Source organism: Mustela putorius, unplaced genomic scaffold (assembly GCF_011764305.1).
Source record: "Mustela putorius furo isolate JIRA1106 unplaced genomic scaffold, ASM1176430v1.1 tig00000083_pilon_pilon_pilon, whole genome shotgun sequence".
NCBI lineage: Eukaryota > Metazoa > Chordata > Mammalia > Carnivora > Mustelidae > Mustela > Mustela putorius.
The window spans coordinates 44,864,692-44,882,371 of record NW_025421273.1 but is presented as its reverse complement, the minus strand read 5'-3'; the positions used below and the strand labels follow the sequence as shown (position 1 = coordinate 44,882,371).

General features: G+C 45.1%; 1 protein-coding gene across 13 annotated transcripts in view; it reads left to right on the top strand.

Moving 5' to 3' along the window:
* APBB2 (amyloid beta precursor protein binding family B member 2) overlaps positions 1-17,680 on the top strand; it is a 368,036-nt gene that overhangs the window by 104,357 nt on the left and 245,999 nt on the right. For 11 of the 13 annotated variants that reach the window (XM_045076735.1, XM_045076734.1, XM_045076758.1 and 8 more), the window contains one exon: positions 1,617-1,722. The exons of the other annotated variants lie outside the window; for them this stretch is intronic. The gene's annotated coding sequence lies outside the window, so the exon portion shown is untranslated. The remainder of the gene's footprint in view (positions 1-1,616; positions 1,723-17,680) is intronic. 13 annotated transcript variants of the gene reach the window in all.

Sequence of the window (17,680 nt, the reverse complement as noted above, 5' to 3'; positions counted from 1 at the left end):
GGTGTTTCTAAGACCTACCATGCTATGCAAAATCATGCAGGAAAACCCACAGCACTTATGGGAAAAATAAAGCTCAGAAAGCTTTATCAGTGACACATTAAAAAAGTAAGGTAGGAACTGAATAAAATTGTAACACAGTTTTACACATATTAGGTGGTTAAGAAATAAATAGTACAATCAGTATGACACTTTACCTTGACAAAATCCTGATGTTTTCCTGCAGACTGAGGCCTTCCAAAAGTTGCAGGCTGTGAGTTATTTGCAATGGTGGAAGGAGGGTTCCCTGAAATCAGAAGGGAAGTTGGGACACCCTATGTGGATGGGTTAGCTCTTAGCCCTGGTGGACACTGGGGTTGCCCATAGATGTGGGAGGCATGGGCTTTGAGCATCCCGTGTGTCTTAACGCAGCTGCGTTCTGTCTGGGTGCAATCTTCTGCTATTACCTCGGGTTTCCTGAAATCGTGCATCAGCACGTGCATCAGCAAATGTGAAATTTGAGTGATGCTCGGATTGTTCACTCATATAGCAATCTTGGAACAAACACAAACGTTAGAGCAGAACTGAATGTACCGAGTGGTAAGACGGTGATGTCGAGGGGATGTTCTTCTGGTCTCCATTCCTAACAGAGTGAATACGTGTAGAACACTTCTGAGAAGAATCTGGCGTACAAGTGAGCATCGTGTAAACATAGGCAATCACAATGATGGTAATAATAATGAGTGATGCCTCTCGATGTTTGTGGGATTCTGTTTGTCAGTTATGACCATCTCTTGTAACAGTGCTTCTTGGGTCCCTCTAATTGACCTATTTCTCAAGCTCTTCTGGCTTTTAAATGAGTTTATCAGGCTTAGAATTACATCTAGTGTAAGGCCCAGCATGGGAGAGCCTGGGGGTGGCGGGGGTGTGTCAACTTTCCGTTATAGTTTACCTTTGGCACCTGTTTTATGTACTCAAACTTTGTCATCTCATGAGTTATTACCTATGTATTCATTTGCGAGATTGTTGGGAAGAAACTTCGGTTTCAAGTAAGGATATTATCATACGGAATTTTTGGATTTTTCTCTTTGATTAGAGAAAACAGCTCACTTCTCATCCCACCTGCAATACTGAAGTGTGCTTAAATGAATCCATGAGAAGGGTGCTTACAAGTTGTGGGTGATTCTCTTTAGGTTGTTACTGGTTCATTTCTATTTACAACCATTTCTTTGCTTGTGAGATGAGCTCATCTTTGGAAGGTGGAGCAGGCAAGTGTGACTTTAGGAGACCTTCCCTCCCAAGTCGCAATATAATTAGAAGCCCAGATCCTCCCTCAGTTATTTTTTTTGGCTCCCCGAGAAGGACATTTTTTACCGTGAATGGTTGCCAAGAAGCCTTTGCTGGATCCTCCTTTAGGGATTTTAATAAGACGATGGATCAAAATACCATCTTGATTTAGCAGGCCTTGTTAGTATTGTTCTGAAAGAAAAGTAGCTAACATGGGTTCATCATTTAGATATTCCATTGAAATCTGTATCTTAATTATGCAGAGAGACCCTGAATAGCAAGGGGGGGTGTCTTGATTTTTAATTTCGGATATGACTTTGGATTTTAACTTTTTGTCTCTGCACAATTTTTAGATATTTGTGCTGCTTGACCTCACTGAGTGATTGCTATTAATTAACAAGACTTTGTGGGAAAAGGGAATTTGCCTTCTGAGCTCTGTACCAAAGACCTGGGGAAAAAGTAAGTAATTTTTTAACTTGCTTTAAAAAAGAAAAAAGTTCTTGTTATTTATACTTCTCTCAGAAAGTTAACAGTGTAGGGTTATAGCTTTTCTACTTTCATTCTTCCCTGGCTTTGTAAGTTTTATATGCTCTTACAGATTTGAAACATGGAGAAGAACTTGAGAGACGTTTTTTTTTTTTTTTTAGATTTTATTTATTTATTTGACACAGAGAGGGAAAGATCACAAGTAGGCAGAGAGGCAGGCAGAGGGGGAGGGGGAAGCAGGTTCCCTGCTGAGCAGAGAGCCTGATGTGGGGCTCCATCCCAGGACCCTGAGACCATGACAGCTGAGCTGAAGGCAGAGGCTTAACCCACTGAGCCACCCAGGTGCCCCTTGAGAGACTTTAAAAAAAAAAAAAAAGCCTTCTAAGAGATTAGGATGACGGTCTGTATTGTGGCACATCTTTGGGCTTCATAAACTTCAAGTCTTCAAGATTGTGATAAACCTTTTATCAGGTGGGAAGTAAACAAATTAAATTATAAAGGTGAAGTATTTTACTGGGGCTGGCAGGAAAGCCAATCCAGTTTTCTGAGCCTCAGGTGTTTTAGACTTTTAGATAGGTTCTTTGGTTCTGAAGTTTTAGAATAAGAATGAAATCCATTTGGCTCTGTTCTTGTCTGGAAAAGAAAATAAAATATGTAATCGTTTCTTCAATAAGTCTCTCATGTAGCTTGGTCTTGAAAGAATTGATGTGCCTGTCAGTTTTACTGTTTTATAGCTTTTTGTTGGTACTCTGAGGTATTCTAATTAAGACATTGTGTGAATGGTTTTGCTGTCTTTTTGAAAAAATTGTGTGGGTCTGTAAAGTTGTTTTATTCCCTGATCTTTTTGAAAAGGTAAAATGGGCCTTGAAGATAATAAAGTCAGTCTGCTTTGTTGTAGAATTACGTGGAACTATGAATGGCCCGTAAGAATGTAAGCAGAACAAAACATACACACGTACACGTGTACACACACACACACACACACACACACATCTTTTTTCTGGCATGTTCTGGAAACAGTATCATTGAGCATAGGAACCGTTAGTCCATAAAATTCCTAGGTAGTTTCCTAAACTTTGTATGCCTTGTGGCTTAGGCTTCATCTACATTTCTGACTGTACAAATAAGTAAAAATGTGTCTAAAACAAAACAAGGCAGGAGAGAACTCTGCTCTAGAAGTTCCATAGAAGTATAAATAGTAAGATCAGATTTCATTGTTATATTGTACACACTCTAAATTTGCTTTTAATCAAACTATATAATAATTACAATAAGGTGAGGGTCATGAATTATGAAGCCTTTTTAGGTTAAAAAAGATAATTGTACTGAAAGAATATTACACACACACATGCACATACACAGACTATATAACACCACGAATATAATTTCTGAGGGCTGTCGATATAAATTCATTGAAAGCAAGGACTCTGAATATTTTCCCCAAAGAGTTTTTTAATGTTACAATGAAATATCTGCAGCTGTGAAATACTTCTGCCAGTGGCATTTTGAAAAATGATAGCGATTTATTTAGTTGAATTTTATATTCACATATTAACCTTAACATAAAGGAAATCCTATGTGATATAGTTATTATTCCTCCTTGGAAAGGTGTTTGAAAGAGGATTATGTTGGAAGTCATCATTCTGTCCGCAGAAGTGGAATGAAAAGGGTGAAAGATTAGTTCTGTGGGCTCCAGAATCCAGATATTCGATGTGTAGATTGGAAATATAACTTAGCCCCCCAGAAGGTAAGCTACTGAAACTGCCTTTCAAATAATGTACCATCTCTTTAAAATTTAATACAGTGTCTGATGAGGTATTTTCCTTCCATTGTACCAAAATCTCCCTTTGTGCCACTGTTGTCCAAGTTTTATTTCCATTTTGTAGATGCAAGGTTATCTGTAGGAATTCTGGTCACAATAATAAGCTAAAGACAGCCCTTGTGTTACCAGAGGGACCAGGACAAAAAGATCCTGGCTTCCTAAAACTGATAGTATATTAAGTGAATATTTATACGCACAGAAGGCTGTGAGTAATTTACCTTTAGGTTAAAAAACAAACAAACAAAAAAGACAAGAAGAAGGTTATAATGCATAAGTATTGTCAGGTTTGATTTGGGAGCGAGAAAACGAAAATAAGGAGGCGGGCAAATAGGTTCGAGACCAGCTTTCCTGGAAGCTTCCTTGGGTAAGGTTCCTCTGCTCATGAGGAAGTGAGCTGGGGAAGTGGCACCCGGGGTAGACACAAGCAGGTTTATATTATAGGGTGAGGGTGGGGTGGCAGGACATGACATTTTATGGTGTGGGGTTAGGTATGGTTCGGTTTCTGTTTCCTGCGGAAGCTCTGTTTTCCCCCTGAGATGACGTGTCCTTGGGCGGTCCCTGGATGCGGGAACTTCTTGTGACAGAAAGTCTCCGGGGGAGGTCCCGGGGCGAAGGCGGCAAGATGGAGGATCGGCTGCCATTTTTTTGTCCCCTGGGTCCCCTTACCCCACCGGCCCAACATTCCGATCCTTTTGTCATTGTAGGGCAATGACTCAAGTCTGGCTACTTTCTGCTGAATAAGGGGCGTTTTAGGGGTTCCGGAAGTGGTCAGGCTGGAGCAGGGGTGTAGGAGTTGATTGACGGTCACTCCAGACATTTCATGGACCCTTTCCTGAATGACCCGGAGAATGCAAAGGGGCCACCATTAGTAGTATGCAGAGCATGGTAAATGGGTTTAGGATTGGGAGAAACCAGGTAGTTAAGGGGGATTGCCACCATTGGGATGGGGCGGAGCTGCCAGGGGGAAAACAGTTTTGAAGAGACTCTCGGACTTTGGCCAAGGTGTGGGTGTTGGTTTCAGCTACACCTGTCTCATTGATGTAGTAACAGCATTCTTCATTGAGGAACATGCAGGTGCTGCTTTTTTCCGTGGTGAGGAGGTCCAGGGCACGCTGATTTTGTAGGGCCACCTGGGCTACTGAAGTGATCTGACATTGTAGGGATGCCAGGGATTCTGCTGAGGCCTCGATACCCATCTGGAGTCTTTCAGATAGGCCTCTGGTGGGATCTATGGAATGGGTTAAGGCCCCCCTACCTAGCCCTAATGCCACCAGGGATGAGGCCAAGGAGACTCTGATAACAAGAGAGAGGAAGACTGCACGTTTTTGTTTTATCGGGTGATTGGTGAGAAGGAATACCTCTGCCTGACTGTAGATGGTCAGCTAGGAGACTAGGAGATGAGGCCTAGTCCCATCGGAAGACAGGAATTCATAGGAGAGTCTGGGTTGAGTTGAGAGTTTTGGAAAGGGTGCCATTACACCAAAAGAACACGCTGGTAGAAGCGAATTGGTGGGTAGGGTTGGTGAGAGTGGTATTGCAGAGGACCGGGTTAGGGGTTGAGTAGCAGACAGGAAACTGTGGGTTTAGGGGGTCCTGAAGTAAGGGGATGTTCTGGAGGTTAGTCTGAGGTGGTATAGAGGCAGGTATTGATAGGGTATAATTGAAGCGCAGAGGTAGGGGGCCACTACTAAGTGGGGGCGATTTAAAGCCACGCACATGAAGCAGCTGGAGAGGTTTGTTATACCAGTAATATTGACTAAGTGAGTTCCCCAGCGAATTAAGGCAAGTGAGGAAAAAGGGTCTATTCATATAGGAGAGGGTATTGTAGGTGGTTTTGGAGGGCCTGTTCCTGGTATTGTATTATTTTAGATTGGTCTTGGAGACGTGTAGTTATACGAGTATAGTTTCGGAAAATTTTAAGGGTAGCTGTGGGATAGGAACTAGTAGCATATCGGTATAGTTTTGCTTCTACCCTCTTAGCCCATCTGTTATCCCAGGAATCAGGGATGTTTAGGTAATATGATCGGCGATTATCGGTAAGGCGCCATCTGTTACAGTAATAATCTTGTTTGGAGTTCTCCCATTCAGTTACTGTGTGGTGTGTAACACACCAGTGTTAGGGGCACCCCCCCACTAGTCTGAACCCATGTAGTGCGGCATGTGGGATGAACCTGATCATAAATAAAACAGATGGTTGGATCTGACCACCCCCGAGATAATAAGTTAAAGTTAGAAAATGGCATGGAAATTCTGGCCTGACAGCCTTGGGGTTGGCAATCCACCTGAGAAAGGAGTCGGGTAATTGTAGCACCTTGCTGGGACCAGGTTTCTTATAAGTAAAAGCGCCATCGAAAGGGTTTAGGAGATTGAGGGGTTGTTATGGGTAGGGTCAAGAGAAGGAGGAAGGCGTGATAGGCGTACTTTGGTGGGTCCCAGGGCACGTGCTGTCCAGACATCCTGGGAGGGAGTTCGCTTTAATCTGGAATTATGTGAGGTGTGTTTTGAGAAGGCCGTTGGCCCGCTCAACCTTACCCAATGATTGGGGATGGTAGGGGATGTGAAGTTTTCAGGTGATGTTCAGACTCCCGGAGACCTGTTGGGTGATGCTGGAAGTGGAAGCCGGCCTGTTCCCTGACTGAAAGGTCTGTGGAAGGCCAAATTTGGGGATGATGTGTTTAATGAGTGTAGTGGCCACCACGTCTGCTGTGGTTTTTTTCAGAGCTGTAGGGAAGGCCTCAGTTCATCCTGTAAAGGTATTTACCAGGGTTAGTAGGTAATGAAAAGATTTGTAGTGTGGCATGTCGGGGAAATCAAGTTGCCAGCCCTCGCCAGACTGGTGTCCTCGAAGTAGGAGGTGAGCCTAGGAGGAGCCTAGAGCCATAGTCCTGGCTACAGAGTCGGTCTTGTTGTTACCCCAGGATGTAGGATTTTTAGATATCTGGTGTCTGCGACAATGAATGATGGCCACGTTGGCTGAGAGGCTGAGAGCCTTAAGTAATTTTGAGATGAGGGGTCCATTGACTGGGGTTCCCTTGGTTGTAAGGAATCCTTGCTCTTGCCATAGGACAGAATGAGGTGAGCAGAAGCGGTAGGTGAGGGGAAGGGGTGTATGGTGGTCGGGAGCTTATGAAGGATGTCCTGGCCAAGGGGATTATCAGAAAGGAGTGTGAAAAGGGAAACCCATCCAGGCTGCACAAGAGGGGTGGGGTGGCTCGCGGACTGGAGGAGGTACTGTCAATTCCCATTACCGCCACTGGAGAGGGGAAGCTAGTACTCGAGTAGGAAGGCAGAACAGAGTAGGTGGCCCCTGCATCCAACAGGAAGGAGATGGAATTAGCCACTACCTAGAGCATGACCCTGGGCTCAGCATGGGTGAAGGGGGATCCGAGTCTGGGCCCCATCAGTCATCGTCCAGTCCAAGTAGTTGGAAAGCAGGACTTACCGGTTCAGGGTTCCCCTGCGTGGAGGTGTTGGGGAGCCTCTGAGGCTGGGGCAGTCAGATTTCCAGTGGCCCATCACTTGGCAGTTGAGGGCATGGTCGGGTTGGTTACTTTGGGTTAGGGCATTGACGGGGCCCAGTGTCCCTTGGCTCTGCATTTGAAGCAGGCCCTCAGAGGGGTGCGATTTGTTCCCCATTTTTGTTGGCTCCTGGAGCCAGCCGGCCGCAGGACTGCCACCAAGCCTTGGGTTTGGAGCTGGACCTTCTGTTGAAGCCTGGCTTGCCGTTTAAGTTCGGCTGCCTCCTCTCGGGGATTGAAGACTTTAAAGGGCATTCTTACCAGGTTGGAGATGGGAGTTTGAGGGCCCTCCTCAGTCTTTTTAAATTTTTTTTGCATATATCTGGTGCAGACTGAGAGATTAAATGAGTGGCCAAGGCGGTGGCCCCCGCCGGAGAGGTAGGGTCAAGGCAAGACGGGTATATTGAGTTAAGGCTTCAGTAAGCCTGTTAAGGAAAATAGTAGGGTTTTCGTCTGGGCCTTGAATAATCTTGGTTTAGTGTAATTAACTGCCTTGTGGGAAGCTGCCCCCATGCCAGCGATAAGGATTGGATTATGTGGTCTTGGCGTCAGCGGCCACCTTGGCCACCTTGGCGTCAGCGGCCATCTTGGCCATTCTGATTGGATCATGCGGTCTTGGCGTCAGCGGCCTACCCTGGGTCTGCTGGAGGAACAGCCTAGCACCGACCGGCATGGTGGCATCGGTCAGACAGACCTGGTCTGCGTGTTCTCGGGCAGCGGCCTGGATACGTTCCCCTTCCTTGGCTGTGAGGGTAGAGGTTTGGACAACATGTAGATCGTGCCAGGATAGGTCATATGCTTGGGCTAGATATTGGAATTCTTTGATATAGTTTCCTGGGTTGACAGAGTAAGAGCCTAATGGTTTTTCAATTTGGGAAAGGTCCTGGAGCGAGAAGGGTGCATGGACTTGAATGACCCCCACGGCCCCTGCGACCTCCCGTAGAGGTCAGGAGAGGGAAAGGTCCCTCGGGATCCTGTACGAGTGGAGACAGGAGGAGAGGGGTTGGTGGAAGGAGGTGACAGGTGGGGGTCAAGAGTTGGTAACGGAGGAGCAGAGGGTGGAGAAGAGGCGGTAGGAGGCCCAGAGTGGGGGGGGCAGCGGCCCCCAAGTCGGTGGACAGGACAAACTCTCAGGGGTTTCTGAGAGAGGGGAAGGGGGAAAGGATTCAGGGGTTTTCGGAGCCATCGGAGCAGGTGGAAAGGAGGGAGGGGGTATACCTGCCAGGAGGACTTGAGAGGTGGAGCTTTGGGAGCAGAGGGAGGGAGGAGGGCGCAGACTCCAGAAAGCCTGCATGTATGGAACCTTAGGCCATTTATTTGCCTTTATGGTGGTAGAGATTGTTCCAGATCAGTGAAGATCAGGAAATTAAAGGTGCCCTCGGGAAGCCATTGAGACTGATTATCCAGTAGTATTTAGGCCATCGTGTAGTAATGGATGAGGCGTCCCCTCTGTAAGTCCTGGGAGAGGCCCAGAGAGGGTTAAGGTCAGTTAGTAAACAGCCCATGGGGATTTAGGATTGGGCAGTTCCCAGGCTTCCTGCCAGGTGGTCCGAAGGTTGGAGGCAGGCGTCCCTGCTTTCAGCCTTGGACTAGGGACTGACGGAGAAGGCTACTGTGGAGATGGGACGTCGTCTCCTGATCCCCAGGCACCACTTGGGAGTCACCTGGTGACTCAGTGGAGTTGTCCTGACGCAGCTGCGATTTCAGGCAGGACTACCCGGATCGCGGGTGCGGAATCGGGGGAACTTACCCACGGTGTCAAGGCACTGGGCCTGGGAGAGGTCCTGGTGGCGAGAGGAGGGAGGCCTCCCACTGGAGCGGGGCCTCCATCTGCTCCCGGGTTTCCGCACCAAATGTCAGGTTTGATTCAGCGGCGAGAAGAGGAAAGCAAGGAGCCTGGCAAATAGGTTCGAGACAAGCTTTACTGGAAGCATCCTCGGGCGAGGTTCCCCACTCGTGAGGAAGTGAGCTGGGGAAGTCGCGCCAGGGGTAGACACAAGCAGGTTTTTATAGGGTGAGGGTGGGGTGGCAGGACATGACCTTATATGGTGTGGGGTTAGGGATGGTTCAGTTTCTATTTCCTGCGGAAGTTGTTTTCCTTGAGATGATGTGTCCTTGGGCGGTCCCTGCACACAGGAACCGCTTGTGAGGCAAAGTCCCCGGAGGAGGTCCCAGGGTGAAGGCTGCAAGATGGAGGGTCGGCTGCATTTTGTTGTCCCCTGGGTCCCCTGACCCCACCGGCCCAACAAGTACACTCTGTATAAATCCAGTCCTGAAGGAACCCGTTAGGTGGAAGGCAAATAAGGAAAGGAAGAGGCGGGGCAGGGGAGAAGGAAGGAGGTCCTTTCTGACAGTGACAAAAGCCATAGGGAAGTGTTTCTGACTTTCGGAGAAGGCTACTGTGGAGATAGGACGTCGTCTCCTGATCCCCAGGCACCACTTGGGAGTCACCTGGTGACTCAGTGGAGTTGCCCTGACGCAGCTGCGATTTCAGGCAGGACCACCCGGATCACGGGTGCGGAATCGGGGGAACTTACCCACGGTGTCAGGGCACTGGGCCTGGGAGAGGTCCTGGTGGCGAGAGGAGGGAGGCCTCCCACTGGAGCGGGGCCTCCATCTGCTCCCGGGTTTCCGCACCAAATGTCAGGTTTGATTCAGCGGCGAGAAAACTACTTTGAAAACTAGAAGGGGGACTTAAATGCATCAGTGATTTCTTTTGGGGCAAGGCAAGCACAGTTGTAGGAAAAATCCAGAACCCGAAACAACCTCCACATTTCTCTTCAGCGTCTTGGCGTCCTTTAATTTTATTTTCGCTCGATTGCATTTGCATTTTATTTAATTATTTAAGGTAGATTTCTGGACGCTTGAGTCTGTAATGTTTATATAGATGCACTTTTTGAAAAATTGGCCATGGATTATTTTAAAAGAAGTAAAAAATAGCTTCTATTTCACTCTTCTACTTAACATGTGCATACGTTTCTTTTTATGTCAGTATGAAAGAGGATTCTATTCTTCAAACTGTTTGGTGTCCTTTTTCCACTTAACTATAAATAATGAATACCCATGCTAATAAATATTTATCTACAGTCGTTTTTTTAGTGAAAGTAAACCAATTGGATCTTCACTCTTTGTTTACTGTGAGGCCGTCTTGGCTTTGTGTTACAAAGGAGAATCTGTACCTGAAATCCAGAGTGTGGGTTTTCCATTTGCAAACAGAGAATAGACTAGGATTCCCCTTCTATTATTTCTATAGTGTTTACTGTAACCAGACATGCTCTGAATAGGAGACTTGTGGGATTAAATGGGTATTCAAAACTCTTAAATGCCACTGTCTGACAGGTACCTTGTAGAAAGCACTGTGTCTTCTTTGGTCCCTTTGTTCCATTATGAGAGTGTAGGTGATACATTGCTCCCGCTTTGCTCTCTTCATCAATATTTCTGTGCTGAAGGAAGGATTCTACCTACGTATTTCTCCCTCCCAAGAAATTCTCAATTTCTCAGATGAGGGGATGGCTACAAAGGGAAGAACAATTCACAGACTCTGGACTAGAATTTATGGGAGTAAATTATAATCCAAATTAATTGGAGATGCAGAATGTTTCCTAGACCTTTGCATAATTTCTCAATTTTAAGTTCAGTTATTAAATCAACATTTGGCGTGCAACTACTATGTGCCAGCTCCTGTGCCGGGAACTCCTTATTCAGAGAGGACTGAGATATGCCTTTGCTTTCAAGGCACTTAATTTGAGTTTCAAATTCAGATTCAAATAACATTTATTTAGCTTATACCAGGTGACAAGCCATCAGTGGGTGGGGGATACTCTTAGGCAAGGTCTTGGATTATGAAAATTCAGTAATGATACTGACCGATTACTTCCAAAATAAATTATAAATAGAATTTTCTAATCTTTCTTCCATTATATTTTCTTAAACTTTTGGTACCTGCAACTACTTGTTAAGTTAAATTAACAGATTGGGCGGGGGGAGAGGTTGGAAGCAGTACTTGATAAACTTTAAGCAATAATTGTAAAAACATAGATATTTTATATATTTGAAAACCTGTGTACCTAGAATGTCATAGTTTCTCCTCCTGGAGTAGTTCTTAGTTTACATGATAAAATTAAATGTACTGAGATTTCATGCATTCTGCCCTCAGAGTGACTTTGGTGCCTGAACAAGTATGAAAGACATAGTATGGAGCCATTTTGATTTTCCCAGTGATTCTTGGGTTAGGGGTTATTGAAATTTAGGTAGGAAAGTAACTAGCCCACACTCGCTCAGCTGGAAAAATGTTTGAGTTAGGATTCTGTGACCCATCTAACTTCAAAGCCCATGCAATATCCTCCTGACTCATTCAAGGTGGTGGGGAGGTTGGACTCCCAGGGGTTGCTGAGGGAAGGAGTGGTCATTTCAGTGGAGGGATCAGGAAATGTCTTTATTGCATGGAAGAGCTGTCCCTGAGATAAGTCTTGTGGGAAGAATTAAAATATAGGGGGGAAGTGGAAAAATTATTGGAACTTGTAGTAGGAAAAGCATGTGCCATGGTACAGAGGAGTGGAAGTTCATGGCATGTTCCAGAAGTCGCTAGAACTCTACTGTGGCTGGGACGTGGGACATGGTGGGGAGCACAGTTGGCTCCGAGATTTGAAGAACCTCGGTGCTAGAGTGAGGAGGGCTATGTGTATGGCATGCTTGAGGCTTGGGGTTTCTAAAATAAATATAGACATAAAAATTTTAAGGTAGAAGAAAGTTCATAATTAGGTAGGAGTTTTACAAAAATATCACCTGGGTGGCAGTGTGGAATATAGATTGAAAAAGGGAAAACAAGACTGGGCCCTAGGGCCACCATGTGAGGTTGTGCAGATTGTTCACTGCACAAGGGACTGTGTGAACAGTGAGTGGTGGGGGGGACCCATAACCATCTGCCACATTACTCACCAGACTCTGTGCTCTTGAGTCTGGGCCTGCCTAGAGAGAGTACCTTTTAAAATTTGCATAATAAAATGTTCTACTTGCCTTTTAATTGCTTATAAAATAATAGGAGAAATTAGACAAAATACCATGTGCCCTAAGACCTAGGAATGTGGAGGTGGACATGGTGGTCTGTTTATTAACTATATGACATTGAGCATGTTCCCCATTCTCAAAATCTATTTCCTCATCTTTAAAAGAGAGTTGATAGAGGTGCCTGGTGGCCCAGGCAGCTGAGAGTCTGGCTCTTGATTTTGGCTCAGGTCATGAACTTGGGCCCCACGTCAGGCTCCATGCTGGGCATGGAATCTGCTTGGGATTCTCTTCCTCCCTCCTCTCTCTCTCTCTCTCTCTCTCTCTCAATAAATAAATAAATAAATAAATAAGATTTGATAAATAAATAAATAAATAGGATCTGGCAGGGTGTTGGATAGACCGAGGGGCATTGGTAAGAGAAGGAACTAGACATGGGATGGAGAACTAGAAGGTCTGGGACTGGATGCCCTGACAAGAAGTAGCCCGAGAGTATCCTAGGAGCTGTTGTAAGAGTTTTAAGGTTTTGTTTTCCTTAATCCTGTATCAATTCTGAGAGGTAGATGTTATTGTCCCATTTTAAAGATTTTGTAAGTGAGGCTCAGGGAAGTTAAATAACTTGTCGGATGTCATGCAGCTAGGGAGTGGTATGGGTAAGACTTGAACCTGGGTCTACGAGACTCTTATGTTTATGCTCTTAAGGACCGTTTTATGCTTGGAAGTCATCTATTCTGTATGTTCAACTCCCTTAATGCCCTACTTGAATCTCTCTGATAACATTTTCTGATTTTGTCTTTTATTGTTTTTAACGTAAGTTGGGTCATAGTGATATACAAAGTGTTTTGTTTAATTTACTAGATAGGAAGATTCTAAGGACTGGGATCTAGTCTCATTCATTTTTTTTGTTTTGTTTTGTTTTTCATAACTCTTTGCTCAATAAAATATGCATTGATAAGATGAATAATCTCTTGGGAAGCTTGGGTGACTCAGTTGGGTGTCTGACTCTTGATCTCAGCTCAAGTCTTAATCTCAGGTTCCTCAGTTCAAGCCCTGTGTTGGGCTCTGCACTGAGCTTGGAGCCTACTTTAAAAAAAAAAAAAAAAAAAGATGAATACTCTCAAGATTTTTCTGTCTCCTAAAATTCAATAATTTTTATTATATATGTAAAGCTTCAGTTGCAATTATGACTAAGTAGCACTTAAAAAGGAGTCATTGGATTTTAATTTGATATCTAGATTGATTGCTAAAGTTTCAGGAAATTCCTAATTGCCATTTTTATCTGAAAAATAATTTGTGACTTGCTGTCAAAGACCGAGGCCAAGACCAAAATTGCACTTCTCTCGAGTCCTGTTTGGAAGCTTAAAGCCGTGCTATCCGCTTCACAGCTGTGGCTGCTCTAACACTCAAATGTCTTAAATGGTATATATGAGCTCATAAAAAATGTTATGCTGCCATTCATGCAGGTAAGTACCTCCTTTTGCAAAAACCCATGAAACCGTGGTGCTGATGGTCATTCTTACTTGGTCCCAGCTGGATGCAGATAACCAAGAGAAGGGCTTTCCTAGTCAGGGCTGATGATCGGAGGCCCTGGGGTCACACTACCTAGGTTCGCATCCTGCTTTTCTGGTTTATGAACTCCATGGCCCTTGGCAAGAAAGCATCTATAAATGAAGATGGCTAAGTGAGAGGTCCATGGGCCTGGTTCATGGGAATCTAGTGGGAAAAAATCTGCATTCAGATGAGAGCCGCTTTTGCTCAGATATTCTTTTTTTTTTTTTAATTTTTTAATTTTAATTTTAATTTTTTTAAAAGGTTTTATTTATTTATTTGACAGACAGAGATCACAAGTAGGTAGAGAAGCAGGCAGAGAGAGAGAGAGGAAGGGAAGCAGGCTCCCTGCTGAGCAGGGAGCCCGATGCGGGGCTCAATCCCAGCACCCTGAGATCATGACCTGAGCCGAAGGCAGAGGCTTAACCCACTGAGCCACCCAGGCGCCCCTGCTCAGATATTCTTTAAAGAAGGGCAAAATTGTGAGCTTATGGGATAGAACTGGACATTTCAATATTATCGGCCATGTTTGCCCCAGGATGACCCTTTGCTGTAAGGACTACATCTGCTTTTTTGAACTCTAAGGAGGGGAGTTTAAGTGCTGCTTGTCCTGTATGCCTGAGGAGAGTAGGAAATGATGGCTTTTTCAAAAAAAGGAAAATGGCGCCTGGGTGGCTCAGTCGGTTGGGTGTCTGCCTTCCGCTCAGGTCATGATCCCAGGGTCCTAGAATCGAGCCCCATGTCCCGGGAGCCTCCTTTTCCTTCTCCCTCTGCCTCCTGCTCCCCCTAGTCATGTTTTCTCTCTCTCTCTCTCTCTCTCTCTCTCTCTGTCAAATAAATAAATAGAATCTTCAAAACAAAACAAGACAGGAAAATGGTATTTGAGATCAGCATTGCCTCTGGGCTTTGAAAAGCTCTGGAGTTTCTCTCATCTTCCAGGAGAGGAGCATACGTGAGCTGGGAGAAAGGAAACCAAACCCCAGGGACATTTCCTAGCTTGCCTCTGCCCATTAAGGGAAAAGAGGAAGTCAGGGTCTGTAATGAGTCTTGGCCTCGGTGGGCTGTGAGTTCAGGTGTGCTGGAAATTGAGCCCTTGGTAGCTTCTTATCTTCCCAGGGGCCACTGCTTCCCCTGAGGGGAAGAGAAATGGCAGCATGGGTCTCAAACGTTGCTGGCCAGGAAGGCAGGCAGGCGCCAGTCTCTGTCCCAGAGTTTACGTTCTTTCATCCACGTGAAGCGGCACCAAGACTTGTGACACTATTCTCCTTTGAGGATTTCTATTTGAGGTAGCTGGAAGAGCAAGCAAGTTGGATAAAAATACCCTTTAGACCCAGTCTTGTCCTTGTGGTTTTCGCCTGCTTAGCTTTGCACTTTAAAGTGAAGTTAACTTGGCCTGTCCATTCTTGCCAGGGAGAAGCTTGGGTTATCAGTAAATGCCAGATTGGAAATCCCTTTCCGGGGTTACCTGTCCCCCACTCTAGGGCTCCTGTAAAAAAAACAAAAACAAAACAAAAACAGAAAAAGCTTCAGCCTACTGTAAGCTGGTAAGCCCTTAAGACTTGGATGTCTTGGTGGGGAAAATAAAATTGGATTGTACACCTTTCCCTTTTCCTGGTGAACTAATTGTTGTTTTGCTGCATTTAAAAGCAGATGTTAAACTCCTCCTTTGATGTTCACCAGCAGACAGACTCCGGTTGTGTATGAGAGCTCTCGATGCATGTCTGTTGTTTGAATGAAGATCAGCTTTGGCAAATTAGATTTTGATGGTTACATTTTGATCTGGAGCCACGGAACGGAAGGGCAATTTATTCTTGCGTTCAGTACACATTTCTCAGGTTCCGGCTGGGCCCCCTGACGCAAATTGTTTTCCAGATTTCACAAATGCCACAGAAACCTTGCCAACTCGATGGTGCTCTCTCTCTGTTGAATAGATAAGAAAAATAAGGCTTATAGAATGATTAGGACTATTGTCTGTGTAAGAAAAATAAAGCCTAGGGAATGATTAGAAATCTCTCGCAGGGTCGTACTGCTGTTAAGTGGCTAGGAGTTTGACCTGGGGATTAGGGCTGAGCTCAAAGCTGTTACCCCAGAGACGCTGTTTCTTAAGAGGAGAGAGATCATCTGTGGAGCAAAAATGTTGAGCTGAAATCAGGAAAAATCTAGTTAACCACGAGCCCCTCCTCATTTACTCAGGAGATATTTATCGAGTGCTTGTTTTGTGCTAGACACTCTGCAGGGTGCTCGAAATTGACTGGGAGGCAAGACAAAATCTGACTGTCACCAGCCTGATGGAGGAAATAGGGGTGCGGTAGTGTTTGCTCCCTCAAAAGCAGTGTCTTGGCTGGGAGAGGTTTGGTGAGGTTTCTTAAGATGTAGAAATTTTGGCACCCAATAAAAATAGTTTATTATTCTTTTCCATCCGTATGTTTACTAAATTACCTACAGATGAACAGGGGGCTTCACGAGACTACTCTGCAATTGTACTCCTTGCTTGAGCTGCTTAAGATGTGCAGAAGTGGAGGTTGGAGAAATAGTTACTGGGTTTTCAACGAAGTGTTGCAAACAAAAATGGGAACAGTTCCCTGGCAAGGACTCTGTCTAATCCGGCTTTGGAGTCCCCATTTTAGGCAGGAGGTACTTAGCTCAGTACCTGGGATGTAGGGAGTACCCGGTCACTCTGGTTGATGGGCTCAGTGATGGAAAGTAAAATAAGGAGGTGAAGGGATGGGAGTCTCACAGGAAGGGGGATAAGTTAAGGTGATATCAAGGGTGACAATAAAATAATCCAATAAGTAGGTCAAGAGAGCACATGACTTGTGCTGGACTTAAGCCACATGTACAAACTGTTTGAAGAGTCAAGGTGGGAGGAGCTATGTTTAGGGAATCTGGAAACGCCATTGGGTTTGGATGCTTGAGAAAGTGCATCCCTCTCCTCTATGCCCGCTTTCCCACCACGATGTGGATTTCAGGTTTTAAGACTTTAGGGTTTGGGGATGCCTGGGTGGCTCAGTCGGTTAAGCGGCTGCCTTCGGCTCAGGTCATGGTCCCAGAGTCCTGGGATCGAGTCCCACATTGGGCTCCTTGCTCAGGGAAGCCTGCTTCTCCCTCTGCCTGCTGCTCCCCCTGCTTGTGCTCTCTCTCTCTCTCTGACAAATAAATAAAATCTTAAAAAAAAAAAAAGACTTTAGGGTTTTATTGTTGTTGTTGTTGTTTAAGATTTTTTTAATTTATGTGGGAGAGAGAGTGTGAGTGCAAAGGGCAAGAGCAGGGTGAGGGCCAGAAGGAGAGGGAAAAGCAGATTCCCAACCAAGCAGGGGGCCTGATGCAGGACTCGATCCCAGGACCCTTGGATCATCACCTGAGCCAAAAGCAGATGCTCGACTGACTGAACCACCCAGGAGCTCTAAGACTTTAAGTCTGGTATTTGGTTCTTTAATAAATTGGGTGACCATATGTGTCTGTTTGCTGGGCAGCCCTGACTTTGCCTGTTTCCTGTTTACCATTTTCGAGAATGCCCCTTTTCCCTGTCAGGTGTCCTGGTGTGGGTGAGTAGTTAAATGGCCACCCTACTAAGGGAATTTGGTGACATTCTCTTTCTTTAAACAGAAATCTTACAGCATCCAGACTACCTTGATGAATTCACCTAATGTGGATGTAGTACCAGTAAAATGACCTGTTGGACTAGTGTCTGATCTCCAAATAGAAAGGACATCCAGTGAGTGGTAACTGAAAAGAATCAGATGTTGAGCAAAAATAAGCTGATTTTGACAAAATGAACTTTAATTACAACTAATGGCTGGCATAGCCATAAGAGAAAGGGCATTTAAAGGTTATCACGATGATGGGTAGTGTGTGGGGAATCCGGCATCATTGGAGAGAATCATGTCATCATCACTGGCTTTGATTCAGTGTCTCACTGTTTCCACGGCACTGCAATTTAATTCTGATGCATTTTCATTTGTTCTCTGAGTAGAAAGCAAAAGAAATAATTTCTGAGAACAGAGGTTTTTGTCGGAGGTTTAAAGAAATGGCTGGAGGG